This window comes from Phyllobates terribilis, unplaced genomic scaffold (genome assembly GCF_046119375.1).
Source record: "Phyllobates terribilis strain yellow unplaced genomic scaffold, ASM4611937v1 Scaffold_11__3_contigs__length_659146591, whole genome shotgun sequence".
Lineage (NCBI taxonomy): Eukaryota > Metazoa > Chordata > Amphibia > Anura > Dendrobatidae > Phyllobates > Phyllobates terribilis.
In genome coordinates, this window is record NW_027362771.1 from 562,521,657 (window position 1) to 562,540,597 (window position 18,941).

Sequence of the window (18,941 nt, forward strand, 5' to 3'; positions counted from 1 at the left end):
TAGGGATATAAATAGAGAAGGTGGAGCTAGGCAGTGCAGTCTAGAGAACAGTTTCCTCAGGGGACAGAGGTAGTTCAAGTCCCTCTAGAGAAAGTTCAGACTCATAGAGCTCAGACTAGGGAGTGTGATCTCCAACAGAAGGCCCTACCACCAGGTCAGCAGGTGCCAGACAGAGACCAAGTTAGGCCTAGCTCAAGGCAGGTCATAAACTTACCAGGAAAAGGCAAGAAACAGGAGGCCCCACACACGCTCACCGGGGAGAGTCCTGAAATGCACCCTTCACCCTACAGTGCTCTGTATTGTGCCTGAAACACCACCAGTAAAGGTACTGAAGTGAACTGTTGTGAGTGTGCCTATTCTTCTTCCGACCCGGCTGGGTCCCCTCTGTTCTGCATCCCTTTTCCTACGCTGCCCTGAGGCCCTGCTCCACCTGTGGGGAGCCGCACCAACTAAGCTGCTTGACCACCGACCTCAGAGGACTGTAGCAGTGCTGGTGATCCTCACCAGACACCACGGGTGGCGTCACAAACTTTTCCTATCCCATACACCTTTCCCCCATTATCCCCCATTATCCCCCCTTTTTAAGAGTGACCCCAGGGTACGGGCCAGGGAGCCGGCCACCACGACATCCCCCAAAACCAACAACAAGGCCGGGGCGCCGAGTCGTCCCCATCCCCTGTGAGCGTCAGGCACAAGATCTCCTTTTTCCACTGGGAGGAGCTAACACTCTGTCATTTGCATACCAGGGATTAAGTCTCCTGAGAGACCAACAAAAATTGCAGATGCTAACTGTTTTTCAAGTCATCATGGCAGGGTATTGGGAAAAGATTTCAATTAGCAACATTCACGCCTCGGTTAAACCTCATGGGCTACGATACTGCCACTGCACAAAGTTAAAGTAACTCAGGTGACCAATGAATCCCTGCTTCCCAGGTAGAGCTTGTTTAAGCCATGTTGAGTTCCAAATGACCACTGCCCTTCCCCCACTGCTGCAAGGCATCCTGGGACTTGCAGTCTGAGGGCTCAGGAAAGAGGTCATTTTTGGCCATTGCAGGCAGATCAGCTCGCTTTCTCCTGCTTCAAGCAAAAACCATCAATACGATGCTGTGGGGTGCAAGATTTCCTTTCCCCACTGGGAGGAGCTGACACTCTGTTATTTGCATACCATGGATTAAGTCTCCTGAGAGACCAGCAACAATTGCCAATGCTGACTGTATTTCAAGTCATCATGGCAGGATATTGGGAAAAGTTTTCATTTAGAAATAATCACTAGTGTTGAGCCACCCCCGTAGTGTTCAGGCTCGGTTCGGCACATCGAACACCGGGATGTTCGTGGAACTGTTCGTCGAGCACCTTAGAGCACTTTCGATCACCGTCGAACACTGTTAAAACCAATGGCATTCAAATAAAAACACATAGAAAACACCTTCAAAGGTGTCCAAAAGCTGACAAACTGCTCAGAAGACACTCTCTTTAAAAAAGCTGGCCGGCAATTCAGCATCGGTACCGACAATTTATAACAGAAGGAATAGAGCATCACACATAGATTAGATAGATAGAAACATGTCAGTCACATATATAAGAAGTACAGTGACAGTGTTGGTTACTGTACTTGTCATTTAGTGCTAAAGGATTTATAAAAAAAAATAATAGTGTTTTCATGCACCGTCTCTTTAAAAAAGCCTGCCGGCAATTCAGCATCAGTACCCGACAATTTAGAACAGAAAGAATAGATCATCAGACATAGATTAGATAGATAGAAACATGTCAGTCACATATAAAACAAGTACAGTGATAGTGTTGATTACTGTACTTGTCATTTAGTGTTAAAACAAAGGAGTTATTAAAAAAAAAATTGGCGTAGGGTTCCCCGTAATTTTAGTTTCTAGCGGAGGTTAAGCAGACGGCTGGGGCAGATGTTTGAAGCCTGGGAAGGGAGTAATACCCACCGAGCTTCCCAGGCTACTAATATCAGCCCCCAGCTGAATACCTAGCCTTTACTAACTATTAAAATGGGGGACCCCCAAAAAAATGATGTGGGGTCCCCCCTATTTTAATAGCTAGCAAAGGCTAGGCAGACAGCTGGGGGCTGATATTAGTAGCCTGGGAAGCTCGGTGGGTATTACTCCCTTCCCAGGCTTCAAACATCTGCCCCAGCCGTCTGCTTAACCTCCGCTAGAAACTAAAATTACGGGGAACCCTACGCCAATTTTTTTTTTAATAACTCCTTTGTTTTAACACTAAATGACAAGTACAGTACAGGTTGATATTAATAGCCCAGGAAGGGTGACATGAATACTGGCCCCCTCCCAGGCTAGAAACACCAGCCGTCAGCCGCCCCAGAAATGGCGCATCCACGGGATGCGCCAATTCTGACACTTAGCCTCGCTCTTCCCACTGCCCTGTAGCGGTGGCAGTGGGGTAATAGGGCTGGGGTTGATGTTAGCTTATAATGCCAGCTGACATCAAGCCCAGGTTAGTAATGGAGAGGCGTCTATAAGACACCCCCATTACTAACCCCATAGTCAAAGTTAAAAAAACACAAACACCCAGACTAAAGTCCTTTAATTGAAATTAACACACAATTCTTTATTGTTCTAAATTAAACCATACTTACCATCACGCCCATTCCAGCTGAAGCCAATGTCTTCTGCAATAAAAGTAAAATAATAAACCAACATCATCCTTACCTTTCCATGGTTCCCAGGACGGCTCCAGCTCTGCTACATTCACATGACAGGCTGGATCGCAGCCGAAAGCTGCCATCCAGCTTGCCATGCCGCAGACACTGAGAAGCGCAGGCATGCTTGCGTTGCTCAGTGTCTGGCTGTGACGGCATCCAGATGAGCCGAGTTCATGAGAGAATTCACCTGGGCTCACGGCAAGAGCAAGCGCAGGAAAATTTCCCACGCTGTCAGTGTCGTACATGAGGTGAGCTGAGTTCATTGAACTCAGCTCACCTCATGCACGTCACTGATAGCGTGGGAAATTTCTCCTGCGCTTGCGCTTGCCATGAGCGCAGGAGAATTCTCATTGGCTTCAGCTGGAATGGGCGTGATGGTAAGTATGGTTTAATTTAGAACATTAAAAAATTGTGTGTTTATTTCAATTGAAGGACTTTATTCTGGGTGTTGTGTTTTTTTTAAATACTTTACTAGAATTTCATGGCGGTCATGTCTAATATTGGCATGACCCCATGAATTTTGGGCTTAGGGCCAGCTGATAATACCAAGCTGGCCCTAACCCCTTTATTACCCAGTGACCCACCGCACAAGGGCCTTGGATGAGTTGGGTACAGCGCCAGAAGATGGCGCTTCTGTGAACGCGCCATTTTCTGGGGTGGCTGTGGACTGCAATTTGCAGCGAGGGGGGGGGGGCCAGAAAGCTTGGGCCTCCCTGCGCTGTGGATTCCAGCCCCCAGCTGCCTAGTTGTACCTGGCTAGACACAAAAATAGGGCGAAGCCCCACGTAATTTTTTTTTTAATTATTTCATGAAATTCACGAAATAATTAAAAAAAAAAAGGGCTTCCCTATATTGTTGTGTCTGGCCAGGTACAAATAGGCAGCCAATGAACTCAGCTCATCTCATGCACGTCACTGACAGCGTGGGAAAATTCTCCTGCGCTTGCGCTTGCCATGAGCGCAGGAGAATTCTCTCATGCTCAGCGCATGCGCAGGAGAATTCTCCCACGCTGTCAGTGACATGCATTAGATGAGCTGAGTTCATTGGACATGAACTCGGCTCATCTGGATGCCGTCACAGCCAGACACTGAGCAGCGCAAGCATGCCTGCGCTTCTCAGTGTCTGCAGCATGGCAAGCTGGATGGCAGCGTTCTGCTGCGATCCAGCCTGTCATCTCGATGTAGCAGAGCTGGAGCCGTCCTGGGAACCATGGAAAGGTAAGGATGATGTTGGTTTATTATTTTACTTTTATTGCAGGAGATCGTTGGCTTCAGCTGGAATGGGCGGGATGGTAAGTATGGTTTAATTTAGAACAATAAAGAATTGTGTGTTTATTTCAATTAAAGGACTTTAGTCTGGGTGTTTGTGTTTTTTTAACTTTGACTATGGGGTTAGTAATTGGGGTGTCTTATAGACGCCTCTCCATTACGAACCTCGGCTTGATGTCAGCTGGCATTATAAGCTGACATCAACCACAGCCCTATTACCCCACTGCCCCACTACAGGGCAGTGGGAAGAGCGAGGCTAAGCGCCAGAATTGGCGCATCCTATGGATGCGCCATTTCTGGGGCGGCTGACGGCTGGTGTTGCTAGCCTGGGAGGGGGCCAATATTCATGGCACCCTTCCTGGGCTACTAATATCAGCCCCCAGCTGTCTGCCTAGCCTTTGCTAGCTAATAAAATAGGGGGGACCCCACGTCATTTTTTTTTGGGTCCCCCATTTTAATAGCTAGTAAAGGCTAGGTATTCAGCTGGGGGCTGATATTAGTAGCCTGGGAAGCTAGGTGGGTATTACCCCCTTCTCAGGCTTCAAACATCTGCCCCAGCCGTCTGCTTAACCTCCGCTAGAGACTAAAATTACAGGGAACCCTACGCCATTTTTTTTTTTAATAAATCCTTTATTTTAACACTAAATGACAAGTACAGTAATCAACACTATCACTGTACTTATTTTATATGTGACTGACATGTTACTATTTATCTAATCTATGTGTGATGCTCTATTCTTTCTGTTCGAAATTGTCGGGTATCGATGATGAATTGCCGGCCGGCTTTTTTAAAGAGACGGAGCATGAAAACACTATTATTTTTTTAATAAATCCTTTAACACTAAATGACAAGTAGAGTAACCAACACTGTCACTGTACTTCTTAGATATGTGACTGACATGTTTCTATCTATCTAATCTATGTGTGATGCTCTATTCTTACTGTTCTAAATTGTCGGGTACCGGTGTATGCCGCTGCTGAATTGCCGGCTTTTCATGTTTCACTGTGAGCATTGTTCCCATCGATTTGGGCAACCACTGTAATGCCACAACCACCATGGCTGTGACATTACAGTGAGTGGCAGACAATCCCTGCATGATGTGAAAAAATCCAGTTACGCTTTTGGTGCCCGAACAGTTATCGAAAATAACCTCGAACAGCTGAATTTTTTGCAAATCGATCGAGTTCGTCGAACGACTCGAACACCGCCCAAAACAGCTCGAATTTGAGATTGGCGAACAGTTCTAGTTGAACACCGCTCATCTCTAATAATCACGCCTCGGTTAAACCTCATGGGCTACGATACTAACACTGCGCAAAGTTAAAGCAACTCAGATGAGCAATGAATTCTCACTTTCCAGGAATAGCTCGTTTAAGCCATTTTGAGATCCAAATGACCACTGCCCCTCCTCTGCTCCCGCAAGGCATTCTAGGAGTTGCAGTCTGAGGGCTCGAGGAAGAGGTCATTTTTGGCCAATGCTGGCAGATCATCTCGCTCTCTACTGCTCCAAGCGAAAACCATAAATACAATGCTGTGGGATGCAAGATTTTCTTTCCCCACTGGAAGGAGCTAACACTTTGTCATGTGCATGTCATGGATTAAGTCTCCTGGGAGATCAACAAAAATTGCCAATGCTGACTGTATTTCAAGATAACACGGCTGCGTATTGGAAAAAGTTTACAATTAGCAATAATCACACCTTGGTTAAACCTCATGGGTTACAATACTGCCACTGCGCAAAGTTAAAGGAACTCATGTGACCAAGGAATGCCAGCTTCCAGGAAGAGCTTTTTTAAGCCATGGTGAGTTCCAAATGACCACTGCCCTACCCCACTGCCGCAAGGCATCCTGGGAGTTGCAGTCTGAGGGCTGAAGGTAGAGGTCATTTTTGGCCATTGCAGGCAGATCATTTCGCTCTCTCCTGCTCCAGGCGAAAACCATCAATACCATACTGTGGGACGCAAGATTTCCTTTCCCCCACTGGGAGGAGCTAACACTCTGTCATTTGCATGCCATGGATTAAGTCTCCTGAGAGACCAACAAAAATTGCCGATGCTGACTGTATTTCAAGTCATTATGGCAGGGTATTGGGAAAAGTTTTCAATTAGCAATAATCACACCTCGGTTATACCTCATGGGCTATGATACAGCCACTGCGCAAAGTTAAAGTAACTCGGGTGACCAAGGAATCCCTGCTTCCCAAGAAGAGATCGTTTAAGCCATGTTGAGTTCCAAATGACCACTGAACTTCCCCCGCTGCCGCAAGGCATACTTGGACTTGAAGTTTGAGGTCTCAGGGAAGGGATCATTTTTGGCCATTGCGGGGAGATTAGCTCGCTTTCTCGTGCTCCAAGCGAAAACCATCAAAACGATGCTGTGGGGCGCAAGATTTCAGTTTTCCACTGGGAGGAGCTAACACTCTGTCATTTGCATACCATAGATTAAGTCTCCTGAGAGACCAACAAAAATTGCAGATGCTGACTGTTTTTCAAGTCATCATGGCGGGGTATTGGGAAAAGTTTTCAATTAGCAATAATCACGCCTCGGTTAAACCTCTTGGACTACGATACTGCCACTGCGCAAATTTAAAGTAACTCCGGTGACCAAGGAATCCCTGATTCCCAGGAAGAGCTCGTTTAAGCCATGTTGAGTTCCAAATGACCACTGCCGCTCCCCCACTGCTGCAAGGCATCCTGGGAGTTGCAGTCTGAGGGCTCAGGGAAGAGGTCATTTTTGGCCATTGTGGGCAGATCAGCTCTCTCACTCCTGCTCGAAGAGAAAACCATCAATATGATGCTGTGGGAAGCAAGATTTCCTTTCCCCCACTGGGAGGAGCTAACACTCTGTCATTTGCATACCATGGATAAAGTCAATGTAACACAGGTACTTTAGATCCAGTGACACAGCAGCACAGAGCAGCCAATACAGGGTTAATAAACAGGGAAAGTTTATGATAACATGGTTAATCTCCACGCAGGGAGTAACAGGGGAAAATATGGGGAAATAGCAGGTATTAGTCTGTAACTGACAGTTTTCATTTTAACTACATGTAGCAGAGTCAATCCGGTAACAAACGACAGTTTTTTTCACTTAGCTGACTTGTGTTCTCTACAAGGCAGTCGCCAGCTGGTGCTGGTGACGCTGTCTTCAGGCTTCCCCGCCCAAACAATGCTCCGTTTTCTGGCAGCAGAGGGCGGTCTCCGGTTTTACCTGCTGAGCCCCTAGTCCATAACAGTGCACCTCAAGTGCTCAGCTCCACGGACCCTGCGTCTCTTCTCCCTACAGTCAGCTTGAATCCTCCGGTCCACTGCACTCGGATCCCTTGCTCCAAGGAGCCTGGACCCTCTCACACTGCTCTGTTCCACAGGACCCAGCTTCGCTTTCCAGCGCAAACATCCTCTTCTCTCCCTCTCTCGTCACACTAGGAGTCCCTCTGTCACCTGACCTCCCAGCTCTCTCTCTCGACACACCCCCTGCTTCCCTGTCTTATGACACCTCTGCTTGCAGTCTGTCTTCCCCCTGCAACAAGAGGTAAGGCCGCGGCAGTTCCGGATCCCTTGCTCTGAAAGCACTCACACCCCGGTCTTCCCCCTTACATACCATGAATTAAGTCTCCTGAGAGACCAACAAAAATTGCAGATGCTGACTGTATTTCAAGTCATCATGGCAGGGTATTGGGAAAAGTTTTCAATTAGCAATAGTCAAGCCTCGGGTAAACCTCATGGGCTTCGATACTGCCACTGCGCAAAGTTAAAGTAACTCAGATGACCAATGAATTCCCACTTTCCAGGAATAGCTCGTTTAAGCCATTTTGAGTTCCAAATGACCACTGCCAGCCCCTGGCTGCTGCAAGGCATCCTGGTAGTTGCAGTCTGAGGGCTTGGGGAAGAGGTCATTTTTGGCCAATGCTGGCAGATCAGCTCGCTCTTTCCTGCTCCAAGCGAAAACCATCAATATGATGCTGTGGGATGCAAGATTTCCTTTCCCCACTGGAAGGAGCTAACACTTTCTCATGTGCATACCATAGATTACGTCTCCTGAGTGACTAACAAAAATTGCTGATGCTGACTGTATTTCAAGTCATCATGGAGGGGAATTGGGAAAAGTTTTCAATTAGCAATAATCACGCCTCGGTTAAACCTCATGGGCTACGATACTACCACTGCTCAAAATTAAAGTAACTCAGGTGACCAAGGAATCCATGCTTCCCAAGAAGAGCTCGTTTAAGCCATGTTGAGTTCCAAATGACCACTGCCCTTCCCCCACTGCCGCAAGGCATCATTGGACTTGCAGTCTGAGGGCTCAGGGAAGAGGTCATTTTTGGCCATTGGGGGTAGATCAGGTCGCTTTCTCCTGCTCCAAGCGAAAACCATCAGTATGATACTCTGGGACGCAAGATTTCCTTTCCCCACTGGGAGGAGCTAACACTCTGTCATTTGCATACCATGGAGATAGTCTCCTGAAAGACCAAGAAAAATTGCCAACGCTGTCTTTATCTGAAATCATCATAGCGGGGTATTGGGAAAAGTTTTCAATTAGCAATAATCATGCCTTGATTAAACCTCATGAAATATAATATAACCACTGTGCAAATCGAAACTACCTCAGGTGACCAAGGAATCCCAGCTTCCAGGAAGAGCTCATTTAAGCCATGGTGAGTTCCAAATGACCACTGCCCTTCCCCCAATGCCGTAATGCATTTTGGTAGTTGCAGACTGAGGGCTCAGAGAAGAGATAATTTTTGGCCATTGCAGGCAGATCAGCTCGCTCTCTCCTACTCCAAGCGAAAACCGACACGAAGCTGTTGGGCGCAAGATTTCCTTTCCCCACTGGGAGGAGCTAACACTCTGTCATTTGCATACCATGGATTAAGTCTCCTGAGAAACCAACAAAAATTGACTATGCTGACTGTATTTCAAGTCATCATGGCGGGGTATTGGGAAAAGTTTTCAATTAGCAATAATCACGCCTCGGTTAAACCTCATGGATTATGATACTGCCACTGCGCAAATTTAAAGTAACTCAGGTGACCAAGGAATTCACACTTTCCAGGAATAGCTCGTTTAAGCTATTTTGAGTTCCAAATGACCACTGCCACTCCCCCGCTGCTGCAAGGCATCCTGGGAGTTGCAGTATGAGGGCTCAGGTAAGGTGTCATTTTTGGTCAATGCAGGCAGATCAGCTCGCTCTCTCCTGCTCCAAGCGAAAACCATCAATACAATGCTGTGGGATGCAAGAATTCCTTTCCCCACTGGGAGGAGCTAACACTTTGTCATTTTCATACCATGGATTTAGTCTCCTGAGAGACCCAAAAAAATTGCCGATGCTGAATGTATTTCAAGTCATCATGGCGGGGTATTGGGTAGTTTTCAATTACCTATAATCACGCCTCGGTTAAACCTCATGGGCTATGATACTGCCACTGCGCAAAGTAAAAGTAACTCAGGTGACCAAGGAATCCCTGCTTCCCAGGAAGAGCTCGCTTAAGCCATGTTGACTTTCAAATGACCACTGCCCTTCCCCAACTGCTGCAAGGCATCCTTGGACTTGAACTCTGAGGGCTCAGGGAAGAGATTATTTTTGGCCATTGCAGGCAGATCAGCTCGCTTTTTCCTGCTCAAAGCTAACAACATCATATAATGCTGTGGGACACAAGATTTCCTTTCCCCACTGGGAGGAGCTAACACTCAGTCATTTGCATACCATGGATTAAGTCTCCTGAGAGACCAACAAAAATTGACTATGCTGACTGTATTTCAAGTCATCATGGCGGGGTATTGGGAAAAGTTTTCAATTAGCAATAATCAGCCTCGGTTAAACCTCAAGGATTATGATACTGCCACTGCGCAAATTTAAAGTAACTCAGGTGACCAAGGAATTCACACTTTCCAGGAATAGCTCGTTTAAGCTATTTTGAGTTCCAAATGACCACTGCCACTCCCCCGCTGCTGCAAGGCATCCTGGGAGTTGCAGTATGAGGGCTCAGGTAAGGTGTCATTTTTGGTCAATGCAGGCAGATCAGCTCGCTCTCTCCTGCTCCAAGCGAAAACCATCAATACAATGCTGTGGGATGCAAGAATTCCTTTCCCCACTGGGAGGAGCTAACACTTTGTCATTTGCATACCATGGATTTAGTCTCCTGAGAGACCCAAAAAAATTGCCGATGCTGAATGTATTTCAAGTCATCATGGCGGGGTATTGGGTAGTTTTCAATAACCTATAATCACGCCTCGGTTAAACCTCATGGGCTATGATACTGCCACTGCGCAAAGTAAAAGTAACTCAGGTGACCAAGGAATCCCTGCTTCCCAGGAAGAGCTCGCTTAAGCCATGTTGACTTTCAAATGACCACTGCTCTTCCCCAACTCCTGCAAGGCATCCTTGGACTTGAACTCTGAGGGCTCAGGGAAGAGATTATTTTTGGCCATTGCAGGCAGATCAGCTCGCTTTCTCCTGCTCCAAGCTAACAACATCATATAATGCTGTGGGACACAAGATTACCTTTCCCCACTGGGAGGAGCTAACACTTTGTCATTTGCATACCATGGATTAAGTCTACTGAGACACCAGCAAAAATTGCCGGTGCTGACTGTATCTAAAGTCATCATGGCGGGGTATTGGGATAAGTTTTCAATTAGCAATAATCACGCCTCGGTTAAACGTCATGGTCTACGATAGTGCAACTGTGGAAAGGTAAAGTTTCTCATGTGACCAAGGAAAGCCAGCTTCCCAGGAAGAGCTCCTTTAAGCCATGGTGACATTCAATAGACCACTTTCCCTCCGCCGCTACCGCAAGCCATCCTGGGAGTTGCAGTCTGAGGGCTCAGGGAAGAGGTAATTTTTGGCCATTGTAGGCAGATCAGCTCGCTCTCTCCTGCTCCAAGCGAAAACCATCAATACAATGCTGTGGGATGTAAGATTTCCTTTCCCCACTGAGAGGAGCTAACACTCTGTCATTTGCATACCATGGATTAAGTCTCCTGAGAGACCAGCAAAAATTGCCGATGCTGACTGTATTTGAAGTCATCATGGTGGGGTATTGGGAAAAGTTTTCAATTAGCAATAATCATGCCTCCGTTAAACCTTATGGGCTACGATAGTGAAACTACGCAAAGTTAAAGTAACTCATATGACCAAGGAATGCCATCTTCCAGGAAGACTTTATTTAAGCAATGTTGAGTTCCAAATGACCACTGCCCTCTCCCCGCTGCCGCAAGGCTTCCTGGGAGTTGCCGTCTGACGGCTCAAGGAAAAGATAATTTTTGACCCTTGAAGGCAGATCAGATCGCTCTCTCCTGCTCCAATCGAAAACCATCAACACAATGTTGTGGGATGCTAGATTTTCTTTCCCTACTGGGAATCATAGAATCATAGAATGGTTGAGTTGGAAGGGACCTCCTGGGTAATCTGGTCCAACCCCCTGCTCAAAGCAGGATTCACTAGATCATCTCAGACAGATTTCTGTCCAGCCTCTGTTTGAAGACGTCCATTGAAGGGGAACTCACCACCTCTGGTGGCAGCCTGTTCCACTCATTAATCACCCTAACTGTCAAAAAGTTTTTTCTAATATCTAATCTGTGTCTCCTCCTATTTAGTTTTATCCCATTGCTTCTAGTCTTTCCTTCTGCAAATGAGAATAAAGATGATCCTTCTACAATGTGACAGCCCTTGACATATTTGTAGACAGCTATTAAGTCTCCTCTCAGTTTTGTTTTTTGCAAGCTAAACATTCCCAAATCCTGCAACCGTTCCTCATAGGACATGGTTTGCAGACCAGTCACCATTCTGGTCGCTCTTCTCTGAACTTGCTCCAGTTTGTCTATGTCTTTTTTAAAATGTGGTGCCCAAAACTGTACACAGTATTCCAGATGAGGTCTGACCAAAGAGGAGTAAAGACCGATAATGACTTCACGTGATCTAGACTGTATGCTTCTGTTAATACATCCCAGAATTGTATTTGCCTTTTTTGCTGCTGCATCACACTGTTGACTCATGTTTAGTCTATGATCTATTAGTATACCTAAGTCTTTTTCACATGTACTGTTGCTTAGCTCTATTCCTCCCATTCTGTATATGCTTTTTTCATTTTTATTGCCCAGATGTAGTACTTTGCATTTTTCCCTGTTAAAAACCATTCTGTTGGTTGCTGCCCATTGCTCCAGTTTATTTAGGTCTTTTTGAATCCTCTCTCTCTCTTCTCTAGTATTAGCTATCCCTCCTAGCTTTGTGTCATCAGCAAATTTAATCAGTTTACCCTCAATTCCTTCATCTAAATCATTGATAAAGATGTTGAACAATACAGGTCCCAGGACGGAGCCCTGTGGTACCCCACTTGAGACATTCATCCAGCTGGATGTGAAGCCATTTACAACCACCCTTTGAGTCCGATCACTAAGCCAGTTATGAATCCACCTAACAGTTGCCTGGTCCATTGCATACTTGGTCATTTTTTCAATAAGGATGGTGTGAGATACTTTGTCAAATGCTTTGCTGAAGTCAAGATATACTATATCTACAGCATTTCCCTGATCCACCCAGTCAGTGATTCTGTCATAGAAGGAAATTAAGTTAGTCTGACATGACTTGTTAGTTACAAACCCATGCTGACTCTGGTTAATCACTTCATTCTTATCCATGTACTTACATACATGTTGTTTAATAATTTGTTCAAAGATCTTTCCTGGTTTAGAAGTCAGACTCACCGGCCTATAGTTCCCTGGGTCCACCTTCTTCCCCTTTTTGAAGATAGGAACAACATTTGCTCTTCTCCAGTCTTCTGGGACTTCTCCTGTTCTCCAAGAATTTTCAAAGATTATGGAGAGTGGTTCTAAAATTTCTTCTACGATCTCCTTCAGTACTCTGGGGTGTAATTCATCTGGACCTGGAGACTTGAACTCATTTATGTTAGCTAAATATTCCCTCACAATCTTTCTGTTTACAGATAACTTTGATTCCTCTATTCCTTTAAAAGGACAGTGAAGATCAGTTGATGTTACATTTTCTTTCTGAGAGAAAACAGATGCAAAATAGGAATTAAAAAGTTCGGCCTTCTCAACATCCTCTCTTACCATTTCTCCATTTTCATCCTGTAAAAATCCTATAGCATCTTTGACTTTTCTTTTACTTTTGACATACCCCCAAAATCCTTTTTTATTGCTTTTGACATCTCTTGCAAGCCTTAATTCATTGTCAGCTTTAGCTAACCTGATACGTGCCCTACAGGATCTGCAGACTGCATTATAATCTTCTTTAGATATGCCTCCCTCTTTCCATTTAATAAACATTTCTTTCTTTCTTTTTAGCATGTGTTTAAGTTCTGTGTTCATCCATCCTGGTTTCCTTAAATGCTTCCCATTCTTCCTACTTTTCGGGATTGTTAACGATTGTGCTTTGAGAATCTCATTTTTAAAAATTTCCCATCCTTCGTGGACATTTTTGTCCTTAAGGACATCCAGCCATTGGATCCCTCCTATTCTCTTTCTGAGTCTCTTAAAATCTGCCTGTCTAAAATCTAACCTTGAAGTTTGAGTCTTCACATGTCTTCCTCCTCTAGTTATCCAAAATTCTATAATAGCATGATCACTGCCTCCTAGGGTCCCAGCCACCTTTACCTCCTCAACCATTTCCTCCCTGTTTATAAGGATTAGATCCAAAGTAGCAGATCCCCTTGTTTTCTCCCCTACCTTTTGGAAGATAAAGTTGTCAGCAAGAGAGGATAAGAATTTGCTTGACCTGTTAGTTTTACTTGAGAGAGATTCCCAACAAATGTCTGGATAGTTGAAATCTCCCATGACCACTACGTCATATTTTTTGGAGAACTTGGTCATTTGATACATAAAGAGTTCATCCATATCTTCAGCTTGCCCAGGTGGCCTGTAGTAAATGCCTACAATGGTGTCCTTTCCGTTGTTCTCTCCTTGTATTCTTACCCAAACAGTTTCCACAGAACTCCCAGTCTCTGAAGCTTCAATCTCTGTGCAGATATACGCTTTTCTAACATACAATGCAACACCTCCTCCTCGTTTATCAAGTCTGTTTCTTGCAAATAAGTTGTATCCTTTTAGCCTTGTATTCCAATCATGTGTATCGTCCCACCAAGTTTCAGTGATTCCAATGACATCATATTCCTTTTCCTGCATTAGTAGTTCCAATTCTCCTTGTTTGTTGCCCATGCTTTGTGCATTTGTATAAAAACATTTTAGTTTGTGATTGGTTTCTCTTCCTCCCATATTTTGATTATTTAAATTGTTTTGTCTTTGTTCCTCCTTTCCACTTCCAGTAGCAGAGATCTCAATAGTATTTGTCAGCTGTATGGCTTTTTCTGGCCTTTTGCTTCCCTTCCCACATTGTTCTAGTTTAAAGCTCTTCTGATGAGTGTAGCCAGGCGACTTCCAAATACATGTTTTCCAGTCTTCGTAAGGTGCACCCCATCTCTAGCAAGTAGTCCATCGTATAGGTAATTCATTCCGTGATCCAGAAATCCAAATCCTTGTTGACGGCACCATCGACGTAGCCAGTTGTTCACCTGTAGAATCTTATTCCACCTCATTGTTCCATGGCCATCCACTGGGAGGATGGATGAGAAGACCACCTGCGCTCCCAATTCTTTCACTTTCTTGCCTAAGTCTTCAAAGTCACTGCAGATGGTTTCCAGGTCCTTTCTTGCGGTGTCATTTGTCCCCACATGTATTAGCAGGAATGGGTAGTGATCTGTAGGTCTGAAGAGTCTTGATATCCTGTCAGACACATCTTTAATTTTTGCTCCTGGAAGACAGCACATTTCTCTTGAGGTTATGTCTGGTCTGCAGATAGCGGCCTCTGTTCCTCTTAACAGGGAATCCCCCATGACCACCACTCTCCGTTTTTTCTTCACATCATTCTTCTTTCTCCATCTAGGAGGATTCTGAGGGCTTACAAGGTTATTCATTGCTGGCAAAGTCTTATTTTGCTGTATTTCTTCATGGTTCTCCTGCGTGAGAGCCTGGTACTGGTTCCTGAGCAGTATGGGTGCTGACTGCCTCTCGATCCTCCTGCTTCTGTGGGTCAAATGCTTCCATTCCTCTGTTTCATCAGGTGCAGTTCGAATTTCTTCTCTTTCTGAATCATGAAGAGATAATTTTGCTCTGTCTAAGAACTCTTCACCTTCCTTAATGATTTTTAAGGTAGTTAATCTCTCTTCTAGATTTCGCAACTTTTCCTCCAACAGGTACACAAGCTTGCATTTCTGGCATGTGAAGTTTGGCTTTTCCACTGGCAAGTCTGTGAACATGTAGCAGGATATGCAGCTCACCAAATGGCTCCTGGACTCTTCCATGTTCTTATTGTTAATGTTCTGAAAACAGTGAAAAAAGCTTAAAAGAAAAAGCTTCAAAAGGCGCGCGCCTATCGGCGCGCGGTTTACCGATGTCCTCTTTTCAGCTCCAACAGCCAAAATCCAGTGTTCTTTGAGCTTGCGGAGACTCTTCACTTACCCCAAAATGCAGTGGGAATATGCAAATTATCTCCTCAGGACTCCTCCCCTGGTTTACCGATGTCCTCTTTTCAGCCCAAACAGCCAAAATCCAGTGTTCTTTGAGCTTGCGGAGACTCTTCACTTACCCCAAAATGCAGTGGGAATATGCAAATTATCTCCTCAGGACTCCTCCCCTGGTTTACCATTGTCCTCTTTTCAGCTCCAACAGCCAAAATCCAGTGTTCTTTGAGCTTGCGGAGACTCTTCACTTACCACAAAATGCAGTGGGAATATGCAAATTATCTCCTCAGGACTCCTCTCCTGGTTTACCGATGTCCTCTTTTCAGCCCAAACAGCCAAAATCCAGTGTTCTTTGAGCTTGCGGAGACTCTTCACTTACCCCAAAATGCAGTGGGAATATGCAAATTATCTCCTCAGGACTCCTCCCCTGGTTTACCATTGTCCTCTTTTCAGCTCCAACAGCCAAAATCCAGTGTTCTTTGAGCTTGCGGAGACTCTTCACTTACCAAAAAAGGAAGTGGGAATATGCAAATTATCTCCTCAGGACTCCTCCCCTGGTTTAAGAAGCTAATACTCTGTCATTTGCATACCATGGATTAAGTCTCCTAAGAGACCAGCAAAAATTGCTGATGCTGATTGTATTTCAAGTCATCATCGGGGGGTATTGGGAAAAGTTTTCAATTAGCAAGAATCATGCCTCGATTAAACCTCATTGGCTACGATACTGCCACTGCACAAAGTTAAAGTAACTCAGGTGACCAAGGAATTCCGGCTTCCAGGAAGAGCTCGTCTAAGCCATGGTGAGTTCCAAATGACTACCGACCCTCCCCCGCTGCCGCAAGGCATTCTTGGAGTTACAGTCTGAGGGCTCCGGGAAGAGGTCATTTTTGGCTATTGGGGGCAGATCAGCTCTCTCTCTACAGCTCCAAGCAAAAACCATCAGTATGATGCTGTGGGACGCAAGATTTCCTTTCCCCACTGCGAGGAGCTAACACTCTGTCATTTGCATACCATGGATTAAGTCTCCTGAGAGACCAATAAAAATTGCTGATGCTGATTGTATTTCAAGTCATCATGGCGAGGTATTGGGAAAAGATTTCAATTAGCTATAATCTTGCCTCGGTTAAACCTCATGGGCTTTGATATTGCCACTGCGCAAATTTAAATTAAGTGTCGCGCCCCCGGGGGCCTTACTGTTTGGGGACAGTATATATATATATATCACGGTGGCTGGCCCAGGGCGGACAGTGCACAAAAGGGGTAGCGATTACTAATAAAGTTCAGAGAAATTCGTGACGCCACCTGTGGTGTCTGGTGAAGGTCACCAGTGCTGCAGCAGTCCTCTGAGGCAGATGACAAGGCAGCTAAAGATCGTACAGCTCCCCACAGGTGGAGCGGGCCTCAGGGCAGTGTAGATAGATAGATGGTGGGTGCGCTGGGCTTTGTTGTGCAGGTAGAGAACACAGCAGGAGTAACGGACAGAGACAGGGGGTTTTGCTTTGTTACCTTTACAGGTGCAGCTGGTAGATATGGTCCAGGGTACTCTAGGTGAAGGGCGCACTTTTGGACTTCTCCCCAGGGAGCGGGTATAAGGCCTCCTGATCCGTGTCTGCCTCTGTGTAAGCTCCTGGCCAGCCTGCAACTGTGCCTAGCTTATGTTTCTTGCTTTTGCTACTCCACCTGTTGCTCTGAAGTTAGACCTCTGATTGGTAACCACCTTCCCTGGACGTCGGGGCCTTCGTGGTTCCTGGTCCTGTATGTGTCTAGCTTCAGGTTTGCCAGGTACTTGTAGTCCTCCTGGGATTCCGGTTATCCCTACTGGGTGTAAAGGGGTCCCTGTAGGCTCGGACCCTGTGTCCGGTGTATATACTGGGGTGAGCCTGGTATGCTCCTCTTCCCTCTTTATCACTCCTTTCTTCCACTGGCCTTCGGCCACGCTCGGGGCCCTCACTAGGCTTTAGTGCTGCTGGAGGCCTAGCTTGCCTCACACATCAGCCTGTGTGCTCCTCTCTGAACACTAACTTTAGACTACTAGAAACTAACTGAGCTGCCTGGCTCCACCTTCCCTTTATATATCCCTATCAGGGCTACCTCTGCAGGTATGAGGTGGAAGGTGGAGGTGTTTGTATGTAGTGAGGGCCTCTTGTGGAGAAATCCATCCGTGCACCCTTCTGGGTTCTGTGGCACCGTGCGCAGCAGGGCGCCACATTCCCCCCTAGTAAAACTCAGTACTCCTGGACTTAAGCAATTTTTGCAAAAACAAGTGAAACAACAATAATAACAATTACATCAATATTTACAATAATAAGGTTACGGCAAGTCCCGTAACCTGGTGTCCTTTTCACCAAAAGCAGATAAGTAGCATGAGGGACCCGTCCGAAAATAGGTCCTGGACATTGCTGCAGGGCATAGGTGATCCAGGTGATGGACCACGTCTTCCGCCACGCCAAACGGGTTTTTGTTCAGTAGTCAGTAACAAGGCACTCCAGGGAGTGCAATTATGTACATGAACTGTTTTTGGGCTGCTCACAGTCCTCAGCCACAGTCTTTTTATATATACCCTTATGGGTAACTAAATACAATAGAAAAGTGTCCATGTCACCTATATTGTCCATATGCAAGGCAAATCAAAACAATGATTAAATACATGGCAATTTCACAATTATAACATACCCCAGGGGCAACTATTTATACTGTAGGTATCTCTGCTTATTCGCTAAACCTAACAGGGGCCTGGCCTTTGGTGCTACGTGTGGATCTACGTAGTACGGGAGTGTGGGTGGTATCTGTGTTTGTTACCCTGTCAGTTCTATGTGTGGGTAGGTTGTAATATTGCCTTAACCTCTCCATGGGACTGGCAAGTGTACCGTTGGCTGGGCCTTCTTGCTCTGCTCCAACCGGGGATCCTTCTTCCGGGGATTCTTCTTGAGCAGGCTCTTCTGGAGCACTTATAGGTTCTTCTTGCTGTGGAGGGTCTTCTGGCTGTTGGAAGAAGGGGATCACAGGTATTATCACCGCTCCTCCTATTTGGGTCCAATCTGCCGGGAAATCTCCTAATTCAGTGTGTATCACTGCTTCTTTGAGCTCCTTCGGTTCAGTGAGAGGCACTTCCTCCTGGGACTTTAGCAGACCTGGACACAACTTCAGGTGGTCTCTTGATACCATTGCAGTGGTTCTTACTCCGTCCTTGGTAATTATACAGGTCTTCATGCTATCGAATCTTGACTTTAACACAGTATAGGGTTCTCTCTCCCACTGGTTATCAAGTTTATGGTTCCTTCTCTTTCTTTTTAACACCACTTCTCCTGGTGTGAAGGGTTCTGCTGGTGTACTTTTATTGTAGTGAGCTTCCTGCTTGTCTCTTACCCTATTCAGACTGTCTTCGACACAGGCCTGTACTTTTCTGTACTACTCCTATCTGGTTGTGTCCCAGTCCTCAGTGGACATATCTGCTTCTGTTTCCACTACACCAAGCTCCAGGTCCATGGGCAACTTCCTGGGTCTTGCTCGCATGAG

General features: G+C 45.7%; 15 non-coding genes across 15 annotated transcripts; all 15 read right to left on the reverse strand.

Annotated features, from left to right (window-relative positions):
- Window positions 1-754: 754 nt before the first annotated feature.
- LOC141167779 (U4 spliceosomal RNA) lies at window positions 755-895 on the reverse strand. The gene has a single exon (XR_012251569.1). It is a non-coding gene; the product is annotated as a U4 spliceosomal RNA (small nuclear RNA).
- A 4,660-nt stretch (window positions 896-5,555) lies between these two features.
- LOC141167879 (U4 spliceosomal RNA) lies at window positions 5,556-5,696 on the reverse strand. The gene has a single exon (XR_012251664.1). It is a non-coding gene; the product is annotated as a U4 spliceosomal RNA (small nuclear RNA).
- A 280-nt stretch (window positions 5,697-5,976) lies between these two features.
- Window positions 5,977-6,117, reverse strand: LOC141168402 (U4 spliceosomal RNA). Its single transcript, XR_012252139.1, has one exon. It is a non-coding gene; the product is annotated as a U4 spliceosomal RNA (small nuclear RNA).
- Window positions 6,118-6,398: 281 nt separating this feature from the next.
- LOC141167665 (U4 spliceosomal RNA) lies at window positions 6,399-6,539 on the reverse strand. Its single transcript, XR_012251458.1, has one exon. It is a non-coding gene; the product is annotated as a U4 spliceosomal RNA (small nuclear RNA).
- A 1,024-nt stretch (window positions 6,540-7,563) lies between these two features.
- On the reverse strand, window positions 7,564-7,704 carry LOC141167691 (U4 spliceosomal RNA). The gene has a single exon (XR_012251483.1). It is a non-coding gene; the product is annotated as a U4 spliceosomal RNA (small nuclear RNA).
- Window positions 7,705-7,985: 281 nt separating this feature from the next.
- On the reverse strand, window positions 7,986-8,126 carry LOC141167744 (U4 spliceosomal RNA). Its single transcript, XR_012251534.1, has one exon. It is a non-coding gene; the product is annotated as a U4 spliceosomal RNA (small nuclear RNA).
- A 281-nt stretch (window positions 8,127-8,407) lies between these two features.
- LOC141167988 (U4 spliceosomal RNA) lies at window positions 8,408-8,548 on the reverse strand. Its single transcript, XR_012251760.1, has one exon. It is a non-coding gene; the product is annotated as a U4 spliceosomal RNA (small nuclear RNA).
- Window positions 8,549-8,825: 277 nt separating this feature from the next.
- On the reverse strand, window positions 8,826-8,966 carry LOC141167739 (U4 spliceosomal RNA). The gene has a single exon (XR_012251530.1). It is a non-coding gene; the product is annotated as a U4 spliceosomal RNA (small nuclear RNA).
- Window positions 8,967-9,247: 281 nt separating this feature from the next.
- On the reverse strand, window positions 9,248-9,386 carry LOC141167929 (U4 spliceosomal RNA). Its single transcript, XR_012251709.1, has one exon. It is a non-coding gene; the product is annotated as a U4 spliceosomal RNA (small nuclear RNA).
- A 280-nt stretch (window positions 9,387-9,666) lies between these two features.
- On the reverse strand, window positions 9,667-9,806 carry LOC141167909 (U4 spliceosomal RNA). The gene has a single exon (XR_012251690.1). It is a non-coding gene; the product is annotated as a U4 spliceosomal RNA (small nuclear RNA).
- A 281-nt stretch (window positions 9,807-10,087) lies between these two features.
- LOC141167949 (U4 spliceosomal RNA) lies at window positions 10,088-10,226 on the reverse strand. The gene has a single exon (XR_012251729.1). It is a non-coding gene; the product is annotated as a U4 spliceosomal RNA (small nuclear RNA).
- A 278-nt stretch (window positions 10,227-10,504) lies between these two features.
- LOC141167979 (U4 spliceosomal RNA) lies at window positions 10,505-10,647 on the reverse strand. Its single transcript, XR_012251752.1, has one exon. It is a non-coding gene; the product is annotated as a U4 spliceosomal RNA (small nuclear RNA).
- Window positions 10,648-10,928: 281 nt separating this feature from the next.
- LOC141167921 (U4 spliceosomal RNA) lies at window positions 10,929-11,069 on the reverse strand. Its single transcript, XR_012251702.1, has one exon. It is a non-coding gene; the product is annotated as a U4 spliceosomal RNA (small nuclear RNA).
- A 4,957-nt stretch (window positions 11,070-16,026) lies between these two features.
- LOC141167752 (U4 spliceosomal RNA) lies at window positions 16,027-16,167 on the reverse strand. Its single transcript, XR_012251543.1, has one exon. It is a non-coding gene; the product is annotated as a U4 spliceosomal RNA (small nuclear RNA).
- A 280-nt stretch (window positions 16,168-16,447) lies between these two features.
- On the reverse strand, window positions 16,448-16,588 carry LOC141167950 (U4 spliceosomal RNA). Its single transcript, XR_012251730.1, has one exon. It is a non-coding gene; the product is annotated as a U4 spliceosomal RNA (small nuclear RNA).
- Between the last annotated feature and the right edge of the window lie 2,353 nt (window positions 16,589-18,941).